This window comes from Pelobates fuscus, chromosome 9 (genome assembly GCF_036172605.1).
Source record: "Pelobates fuscus isolate aPelFus1 chromosome 9, aPelFus1.pri, whole genome shotgun sequence".
NCBI classification, from domain to species: domain Eukaryota; kingdom Metazoa; phylum Chordata; class Amphibia; order Anura; family Pelobatidae; genus Pelobates; species Pelobates fuscus.
The window spans coordinates 2779041-2789011 of NC_086325.1; positions in this window are offsets into that span (position 1 = coordinate 2779041).

Here is a 9971-nt window from a genome sequence, read left to right on the forward strand (position 1 = left end):
ACTCCAGTTGGTATGGGTGTTAAACTGGATGAGTGATGCCGCTGCTATAGCCCAAAAAGATTTATGATAATCATAAAAAGAGAATCCCCCATACTTGTGAAGTAGGTCCATCAACTTTTGCATGTACAAATCCAACTCCTCCCTACTGTGAGGGGAAGTGAAACAAATTACGTCACAATAAATGACGAAAGCAAGGAACAAACTTGGTTATGGTAAGCTTTCGGTTGAGTCTGGGGTCTCTGGCTTTTAACACAACTGAAAGATCGCCATATGCCTTGTTCTCAACCACATCCTGAGAAGCAATCAGCAAAGAGATTAAGTTTATGTCTGTGAAGAAAATGTGCTGAGTTTCGGCATTTTCTTCTGTGTTTGTGCTTTTCTGCAACATTTCGTTTATTTTGGATTTATTGGTTCGGCAGTTCAAACTTACCAAACACCAACCACCCTCCTGGCTCATTAACTTCAAAGAGAACCGTCTATTAAGCGCTTTCTGGGTGGCCGCCGTTCGTATAGCCGAATGCCTTGTGGAACAGAAAACAGCGCCCATCTTGTTTGCACGAAAGGAGGCAGCAGGATTTTGTATTCAAGTGTCTTAAACTAAAATCGGACACTCGACTTCACGAACCACCGCTGAAACATACGAACGCCTTCTTCCTTTAGTTTCCAAACAGCCAAGAGAGCGCCATTCGGTAGTTTACTTCATATGAACAAGGGGAACAATCGCTCCTATGAGCCAGGAGGATCCATTCGTGACTTTATTCGTTTTTATGCCATTTTCTGAATTGACCGACTGCACACACTGAATTTGTGGAACTGTTTTGGGCAGGAGCCTCGTGTGTGGTCTGTAAACTATGACTTCCACACTTTTTGAGAAACCCTGAACTGATCTGGGTGAAATTTGAATATGTTGGTCCCCCAGATCGGGGTTATCAGGGGTTATGTCATTTGTGGGGATACCTGTTGTATAAAGGGGTGTTCTAACTTTTGGGAAAATTCAGTGGCCTCTGCTTGGAGATAATTGGGTTATTCCTTAACTTATCTCAATATCTCCCAGACAGAGAGAGGGCGGGGGTTACTGTAAACCTGTATGCTGATTGTTTTTTTCCTTTGTTTACTGTGGGAGGTCCTCTTGCAGGAGGATTCTCATAAAAGCCAGTGTGGCATCAATAAAAGTTATTCCTGTCATGAAGTCTAGGCTCATGCTTGGGGAATATTTTACTTGCTGGGGAGAATCGTCTTGGAAGCTGCATTCATCTACACTATTCCTCTACACCCTAACTGCAGTTATAATCACTTATGCTCAGCTATTGGGAAAGGAATAGAAGACCGCAGTACCATAACCACTGCAGATCTTAACAATGTCCTTGCTTTCTAGGATGTCTTTACGAATGGTACGAAGTGGGCGGGCGTGATGATGTGAGTGGAAGTGCTTGGTATTGAGTTAATGGAGGTGTCATTACTGTGGGGTGGTGGAAGCAGAGTGGGGGTTGGTAAGAGCGAGATGACTGACGATGTCTAAGGGGATTCCAATTTGTCCAGCCTAATGCTGATCGTGTTGATAGAGGCCAGGAGAGATAACATCAAACCCTTGATCTTGGTATAGTTATCAGGTTGCAGGACAACTCCTGTCGAGTTACCGGGACTGGTGGAGCTGCGGTCGGCCTAGTCGGAGGCAGGTAAGGCAAGTAACTGGATCAGCGTGGAGCGAGGTTGAGGTGAGTGGACCGGACCCGGAAGTGAGTGGTTCTGAATTAACTCAGCAGTGACGGTTCTGATAAGGAGGGGGCCTGAGCTTATATAGCCGGGTAACCCCTCACACAATTACAGGTGTGACGAAAGCAACTTCGCCACTGGTTTTTGGAGAGGACTAATGGCCAGCCTTTTACCTTGTGACTATGGCCCCTGCAACAGAACTGGTTAATATACTTTAAACAGGCTCTGTTCATGCAATTGGGACTATATGGTTTGTTTACCTAACAACTTCACGAACAGAGACCACCCTGGAGCTTGTTAACACCCATTAACAACTTGGAATGTTTCTCACCGTAGCGTAATAATTGTTCGTCTGGGTGGCCTCGATTTCTATGAACAACCACGAGGTGGCGGCCATCTTGCTCGCATGAATGCAGGCAGCGGCGTTTGGGCATGAATTTCCAGGGACTAAAATCAGGTACAGAAACACCCGAACCCTGCTGATCCTCGCCTGCGTTTGTTTCTATTCAGCTTAGAAGGGCACTGTTTGGTGAGATCATTCGTCTGGGTGAAGGGAACAAGCTCCAGGGTAAGACTATTGACTCAGTTCGGTAGGTCGTTTGTTTGTTTGTTTGTTCATTTGCAAACTACCTAACTAAACCGGTCGCAAGCCCTGATTCTCTGGAACTGTTTTGGGCATGAAATCATGCGTGCGGTCGGTCAAAAAAAACTTCCAGGAATTTCCTGAACCCCTTCTCTGATCTAGGTGATTTTTGGATATGTTGCTCACCCAAAAAAATGTGGGGTGTTTTCTGTACTTTGTGGAAATTGTGTGTTTTCTGCCTGTGGATAATTGGGTTATTGTATTATATACTTTAATTGTATCACAGGCAGAGGGGAGGGATTATGTAATGTATATGGGAATGCCATTCATTGTTACTCTGTTTCTATTGGCTTGTTAATCTTGTGTCCCAGTGCCCAACTAGGCAGGGACATTTTAGCTGCGAGGCAAACAAGGCATTTGCCTTGGGTGGCATTTGCCTTTGGCGGCATTTGCCTTGGGCGGCATTTGCCTTGGGCGGCATTTGCCTTGGGCGGCATTTTTCAGGGGGCGGCAAAAAAAGTCACCCCCAAATGCCCAGGGCAAATGTCTTGTTAGCCTTGCGGCTAACTGACATGCTGGGCTGCCGGTCGGGCTGATGGGCTGGCTGCTGGGCGGGCGGGCGGCTGGCGAGGGAGCACTTCCTCTGAGCTGTCTGCTCAGCTCCCTCATGCGACGCCCGCAGAGTGAGGTTGGGAGCCGGAATATGACATCATCTTCCTGCTCCCAGCCTCACTCTGCAGCGCACGAGGGAGCTGAGCAGACAGCTCAGAGGAAGTGCTCCCTCGCCAGCCGCCGCCAGCCGCCGCCAGCCGCCGCCAGCGCCGCTCGCCCAGCAGCCACTGGACCCCCAGGTAGAGATGGACCCCCCCCCAGCATTCCCAAAGGTAAGGAGGCTGGGGGGGGGGGTTAAATAAAAAAATAAAAAAATGTGTTAATGTGAGTGAGTGAGTGTGTGTGTCTGTTAGTGTGTGTGTGTGTGTGTCTGTTAGTGTGTGTGTGTGTCTGTTAGTGTGTGTGTCTCTGTTAGTGTGTGTGTGTCTGTTAGTGTGTGTGTGTGTGTCTGTTAGTGTGTGTGTCTGACTATGTGTGTGTGTGTGTCTGTTAGTGTGAGTGTGTTTGCCTGTGAGTGAGTGTGGGTCTGTTAGTGAGTGTGTGTTTGTCTGTTAGTGTGTGTGTGTGTTTCTGTTAGCTAGTGTATGCATATCTGTAAGTGAATGTGTGTGTGTGTATTTAGAAGGCGGGGCGGGGGGAAGGGTTGGGTGGGAGTGGGGGGGGAGGCGCCTGAATTTTGTCCTGCCTAGGGCAGCACAAAACCAGGATACACCACTGCAACTAGGTCCACCTGGGAGTCAACTTTTTTGTAAAACTTGTATAAAAGGCCAGTGTGCCCCATTAAACCTAGAGTTCCTGTTTGACCCTCAACAAGTAGTCTTGTCTTGTGATCGGAGGGGAACTGCAATAATCACACTGGGGATTACTATACTCTATATACTCCCCATGGGTTCTAATCACTTAGCTCTCTTGATAGCTGTTCCTGTTACGCTCTCCTGGAGGAGAGGTCTCTCCCACACGGTCCTGGATGTCAGAGTTTGATCCAGGGTAGAAGGAAGATGGCGAGATTCCAGTTAAGCTACGGCGGTTGTGGAGTCTGTGGTGGTTGTGGTGTCTGATGCGGTGCTTATAGTCCTATACACAGATACACACTGAGAGTAACACACACACACACACACACTCAATGACAGACACACGGACGTCACTGACAGACACAGACTCAGCGATCTGACATACACTCGTTCATTGACAGACAGACACACAAATACTGACAGACACTCATTAAAAGACATGCACAAACACACACATTCACAGACACACTCATACACACACATACACTCAGATGCACACACACACTCACAGACAGCACACATACACACAGTCACACACACACACTCTCATACACACACACTCACATGCACACACACACACACACACACTTATACATTCATACACACACACTCACATACTCACATACACACATACACTCACAGACACACACACACACACACACGAATTATAAATATTATTATAATAATTATAATTAAAAAACAATTTCAACCAGCCTACCTGTTGTTGGGGGTCCAGCGGGGCTGCAGTAAGAGCTGTGCGTGTGGCTGTCTTAGAATCAGAGGTGGCGAGGGAGCTGTGATTTCCCTGCTCTGCTCCCTCGTTCCTTGCGGGCCGACTACTGATGCCAGAAGCCAGAATGACTTCATATTCTGGCGTGAGGGAGCAGAGCAGGGAGATTGCAGCTCCCATGCCGCCTCTTATTCTAAGACAGCTGCATGCCGAGTGGTCCATAAGGTGGCCAGCAGGCCAGCTCTTGGAGCCCCCATGACAGGGAGAGACACCGGGAATGCCTGAGTGGGGTTTGGGGGTGACATTGTTTGCTGCCCCCTGGTTAGTGCTGCGCAAGGCAAATGCCAAGTTTGCCCTGGGCTATATACAGCGGTGCCTGCAGGTTTTATTTGTCCTGCTGTCCAGATTCATATCGCTAAAACGCAAGCGAGCAGATGCATTAACAGAACTCACAGGGGGGGCATTTTTGTCACATGTCGCAGTAAAGAGATTAGAACTTTATAGTATTGTAATTGTACAATAAATCGATTTCCACTCCTTCTGAATTTTGATCTGTAGAAGTTCTATTAGAATTTTCTTGGTCAGGTGACCTGTTACAGTAAAGTCTAAATATGACGCAAATAATTATTCAAGGAATTGTTTAATGAGTTTGATTAATTCATTATTACACTTGCCCTGAGAAAAGAGAACACAATAGCACTTTGGAGCAGGTAAAACGCTCAGAGTATACACCGTGAGTGGTATGATCCCCACTTAGGATTCTTTGTCCAGTATCGACAGAGGATAATCAGGATGTCAGGTACAATAAAAACAAATTAATAAAATGAAAAAGGTATATGGCTGCGCAATATAAAATATTATTTAGAAAACAAAGTACGTATCAAGTATTTACAAAATAATACCATATTATAAAAAATACAACGTATTTACTTTGTGTTTTTAATAATAGACTGTTTTGCCACTTTTATATTGTGTATATATATATTGTATTATTTTATTTTTATTTAACCTAGCAGCCTGATTATCATCAGTCGATACTGGACAAAGAATCAAAGATGGGGATCATACCATCCACGCCGTATACTCTGAGTGGTTAATCTGCTCCAAAATCTGTAAGCAGGATTTTACAGATTTACCCCTATAATTACCTACAGAGAGAGCTATCGTTTTTTCTTTTCTCTTTAAAATGGTCCATGTGGGTAATATTCTGTTGCAGACAGGCAAGTGCAATACATCTAAAGAAACTGCAAGTGGGGTTTTATACCACAGTGCGCTGTTTGCACTAGAGCTGGCCCATAGCTCTATAAAATGTGAGTTGGCAACACTTACCTATATGTCATTTGTGCTCCATTTTTAGTTGTCATATTACACTTTTGGAAAACGCTTGTGTCTCTGCTTCCTTTCACATGTTTGAACGGCTACAGTTCTGACCAGCGGCTTTACTTGGGGGTTGTTTTCACAAGAAAAAGGACACTCTTGGGACTTATTGTTTCCTTTGGTATTTGTTAATATTTGTTGTTACCCTTGGTATGTGCTATTGTCATATTTTATTTTTGTTTTATTTACAAATTTCTTTGCAGTTATTGGCAATTTTTGGGCACTACCTTCTATGTTTTGTTTTACATAACTCAGTATTATATCTGTAAGAGCATAATTGGCATTGTAATCCACATCTGGAGTGCCAAGCATTGCCAACTCCTGGTTTAACATGTAGAGGAATATATATTCCAGAATTTACTTTTATATGACTGCTTGGGACAGAAACCTATAAAATTTTACCTCAGTATGAAACTCCTCCCAAGTAATTTGGACACAAATTAAATTTTGGCAAAAAGCGTACGGCACAGCTTTATTGAATTAACTTATCGTGCCAGCATACACCAATAACCCCACCAGCCGTTGCTCCATAACCAGCAGATCCCCCTAACAGAATCAGCCCTTGCATTCAACTTCTTATCATGTTTTTCTAGATAATATTGTTAGATCCTCTTTAAATGTTGTTTAATACTTCTTGCTCAAGTGTTTAACTTTCCATAGCACTTCGTTCCTCTTGTTACGAACAAATGCCTGTGTAGCTTTAGCACAACACCATCAAACATATATGGCACATCTCATTGATGTCCTGCTCCAACGTTTTGTAAATGGTACAGCAGGTAAGAGCTGGTCGCGTTCCATACTGTAAGAACTGTTCACCTCTCATTACAATGATCTAGCTAAATCTGCAATGTAGCAAATCACAAGCTGACTACATACATTTTGTTCATGTTTATTTATATTATTTTTAGATATACACTTTGAGTGTTGTGCTTTAAATATTTTCTTTCATTGTAAGTATGTCATTCCAGACTGACTCCCTACTCCCCTCTCTTCTCTGGAATTTGGTACTTAGTAACACTTGTACTCCCAAGTGGGAAATGAAACCTTAACAATAAATGGTAAAGTACTTGAGACATGAAGAAAGCTTTATATTGTAACAGTTTCTTGAATGCCTCGAGTGGCCGAGAGAAGAGACTCAGTTCAAGAAATCTACATATTCCTAAAGTTGTAGGAAACCAGGGGACACACTTTCTGATTATGTGGGGTCATAAAATAATATTTCTTCTCTGATGAAAAAGGTGAAAGAGGTCACGTTGTCTATTGCTGCCTTAGTTCCATGTCTCTGTTACTAGAAAACAGAATGGTTTTATCTTGCAAATTTGAAAATTTTACAAAAAGTGTACAAATTAGCACTTTTATAAATAAAAATGGTTACACCCCCTGGATCGCCCGCAGGTTAGAGTTCACCCACCACTGGAACACCAGGGATGGTGTGAGAGTGCCGCCCCCCCCCCCCCCCCCCTTCCAGGTACCACCATGCTGGTCCCTCCCTCCCAGGCTAAAGGTAAGAAGGGAGAGGACTTAATGCCTACTTATGTTATTTTTTACCTCTCCCCCAAACACACAATCCCTTCTAACATCCACACACAGCACTCTCACACACATCACACACAGCACTCTCACACACATCACTCTCACACATAGCACTCTCACACACAGCACCCCTCAAACACAGCATCCATCACACACACTACATCCCTCACAGACACCAACTGCACCCCTCACACATACACACTGCACCAAACACACACAATACTTCCGAACATATTTATACAGCACCCCTCACATACATACTGCACCCCTAAACACATTAATTTCCAGACACACACTAGATCCCTTACCCAACTCTGGATCATACACACACTAGTTCCTTTTATACACTCTGATTCCGTTATATACACACACTCACTAGATCTCCTACACATTATGGGTCCTTCAAACACACAGGAGGCTGAGCTGAAGGCACTCACTGAAGTGTGCAAAATGGCCTTTGGTAAGACAGCTAATATTTTTACAGACTCTCGCTAAGCCTTTGGTATAGCCAATGATTTTGGCCCTATATTGCGGGCTGGTGATTTTCTCACCTCAGCAGGTACTCCAATCAAGAACTCTGAAGACGTTAGTGCACTTATGGATGCTATCCCACTCAAGTAGGCATCATCAAGGTGGCAGCTCTCGTGAAGCTCACAGATTAAATTACAAGAGAAAACCACAAAGCAGATGAAGCTGCCAAGCAAGCAGCAATCCAAGTACATCTTTCTACAGGTAATACCTTCCTGCAAGTTGTTTTTACAGATGACGCCATTGACTACAATATACTGCTGAGCTTACAAAGACAGACAAGCAAGGAAGAACATGACCTCTGGAGGAAACAAGTTGCAGAACCTGATGATGACAGAATGTGGAGAAAAGGTAAAAGACTGTGTCTACCACGAGTGTTGTACCCCATTATGGCCCAGATGGCCCATGGACCTACACATCTATCCAACATGCACATGAACAGCAGAGTAAACACCCATTGGGTAGCACCTAGATTTACTGTTGTAGCAGCTAAACACACCCAAGCTTGCTTGATTTGTGCTAGAAACAATCCAGGACAGGCTGTCAAAACACTAAGTAAGCATACACCAAGGCAACTTCACCCGTTTCAAAGACTGCAGATAGACTATGTTCAACTACCCAATGTAGGAGTGTATGAATATGTCTTGGTGTGCATTGATCTCTTTTCAGGTTGGCCTGAGGCCTACTCAGGGTCAAAGGCCACAACGAAGGTCGCAGCAAGTATGCTTCTGAAGGAACTGGTATGTAGATACGGGGTACCTGAAGTTATTGAAAGTGACAGAGGTAGCCATTTCACTGGGGAAATAATGCAGGAAATTATAAAAGCCTTAGGGATCAGCCAAGCCTTCCATACCCCTTATCACCCCCAGAGTAGTGGGAAAGTAGAAAGGGCAAATTGCACCTTAAGGAACAAGATTGCAAAAGCCATGCAAGACACAGGGAAGCCCTGGACTGAATGCCTTCCCCTAGCACTCTTTTCTATGAGATGCACCCCCAATTCCAGACATGGCCTATCCCCTTTTGAAATCCTGTTTGGATTTGCCCCAAAGACAGGCCTCTATTTTCCCCAGATCCTCCAGATGCAGCATGGTAGTATGACTGCCTATGTCAAAGATTAGGCAGGGTGCATAAACAAGTCTTTGATTCCATTCCAGATCCAGACTCTGATTCTGCAACTCACAAACTGCAGCCTGGGGATTGGGTGGTGATAAAGAGGCATGTGAGGAAAGGACTTGAACCACGCTTTGATGGTCCATTCCAAGTGCTCCTGACTACGGCTACCTCAGTGAATCTAGAAGGTAACGCCACGTGGATACATGCCAGTCACTGTACACAAGTCACTCCGACTGATCCACCGACATGGAGCTGGTTTTATCCTTAACATTGAATGCTCTGTTCAGATATGCTACTCTGACTTGAGACCAGAAGATAATAATGCATGGCAGGGAAATATATGGTTGCAAATAGCAAAGACTTTTAATTTAACCTCCTTTTGCCTCAACCCTCTCCTCAGTTCTGAAAACGCCATACAATCTTGTCTTATAGCTGTCCCTACCCCCATCTCACTCGTGAGGAAGTACCTACATACCCATAGACCCCATAAATCTCTACAACTGTTTTCAAATGCTTTCAACCCACTGGTAGGAAAGCCTCCCATAGCCCTGAAGACGATTAATAGGACATCCGGTGAACTAAGTTGGTCTTTTTCATGTAATTGTTCAAGAGACCCTAATACTAAATCCCTGTTTTGCTCCACATGGCGAAAAAATACCACAAATTGTAGAGCTCAGAGCACCACTATGAATTGTACCAAAACTCACCAAGTTATGAGTTACCACTACCATGTTTATCTCCCTAAAGGATGGACTTTCTCCTGTGGAAATGTTACTTATGCTTATGTCCCAGGTAACATTACAGGAGGTCTCTGTGCAATCTCTAACCATGACCATGTTTTCCAAATCTGACCTGATCCCAGCTACACAAACCGCAGAGAGACAGGAGAGATGTTAAAAACACTCTCTTATCTAAATCCGAATACGATGCCCTTGCATACTCTATGGTAGGAGTCCCAGGCTTAGCACTGTATGATACCCGAGTATTTAAT